This window comes from Eumetopias jubatus, unplaced genomic scaffold (genome assembly GCF_037043125.1).
Source record: "Eumetopias jubatus isolate StellerSeaLion01/CBP00866 unplaced genomic scaffold, mEumJub1_p1.0 scaffold_4, whole genome shotgun sequence".
Taxonomy (NCBI): Eukaryota; Metazoa; Chordata; class Mammalia; order Carnivora; family Otariidae; genus Eumetopias; species Eumetopias jubatus.
Window position 1 is genome coordinate 76,290,434 of NW_028274810.1, and position 1,437 is coordinate 76,291,870.

The window sequence follows — 1,437 nt, forward strand, 5'->3', positions numbered from 1 at the left end:
ATTTTTATTTCCTTCATAGAGTTTTTATGAAGATTAGGCAAAACATGTATGATGGTATCTGGCACAATTCATTTTTCAAAGTTCAGCCCTGCCCCAGCTCAGATCTCTGGCTCCCAAGAAAGATCGCTGGCCTCTATCAGTGACAATCACGATACTTTGTGGTCACAAGGGGTGACTTAGCCTGACCTACAAGTATCCCACCATGTGGCAGGCAGCTCCGGGTACCTCCAGTTTCCCAATTGCCGTGCAGCTGAAAAGAATGTCCTGGGTGCCCTGTTTGCTTATTCTTCAGCCAGTGGCACCTAGCTGCGCTCCTCCTCTGAACTCTTCTTCCCAATAGTGTCCCAGAGGCCCACCAAGTGAGCCTGGGGGAAGAAAGGAACTTCTGGAGGACCTTAGATGTCCTGAACCAGACTGGGGTCTTGCCCCACCTCGCCCTCTATTGGGCTACAGCAGGCTGCGGTCAGACTCCCTCCTCCCAACCTATTCCTCAGTCCACCTGTGCAGGGAGGTCTTGAGGAGGGGTCCGGTCCCTCAGGACAGAGGTGAAGGCCACCCAGGGAGGCACCTGGACCCTGCACAGTCTCCCAGGCTCCTCTTCTTTTCCTTTAACACCCTTCCAGTCAGGATGCCTGGGGGGCTCAGTCGATTAACCATCTGCCTTCCACTCAGGTCATGATCCCAGGGTCCTGCGATCAAGCCCTGGGATCCCTGCTCAGCAGAAAGCCTGCTTCTCTCTCTCTCTCTGCTGCTCCCTGCACCCTCCCCCTTGTGCTCACACACTCTCTCTCTCTCTTTATCTCAATTAAATAAAATCTTAAACAAAATTTAACGTCCTTCTAATCCCTTAAATGTCCTTAATCCCTTAATGTTAACAGGTCCTCAGGGGCCATCCTGGGCCTCCTGCTCTCCCCACATACCCACAGGCCCCCTGTGTCACCCTCTTTCTGCTGAGCACCAGACCCCCTATATCCCACTGATCTGATGACAGACTCAGACTCTCAGACCCCACGTGGCTAAAATGGAGTCCTCTGGACCCTCAAGTCAGTGAATGGGTCTTCCTTGTACCTATTCTCCCAGGCCTTGTCTCCTCTTTGGCCTCTGCATCGCACATCCAGCAGTTCTATTCTCTAAATCCCTTCCACCTATCTGCTCCTCCATCTCTGCCCTACTTCCTGCTAAGGTGTCTACATCTTGCACACCATCACTTCTGGCCTCTAGCCTAGCTGGGAAAACTCAAAGACCCACAGATCTTTTCCTTGGTTCAGGGCACTCGAATGGCATAAACTGCCTCATTCCGACATGTTTGAGAAATCTTTTAGAAGAAGAACATGTTCCAGAAGGCAACATTTTAAAATCAGACAATCAATGATCACAGCTTAAGTACAATAATCTGCCTTTCAAAATAAACTTGTCTTGCAGACCTTTGCCACAGGG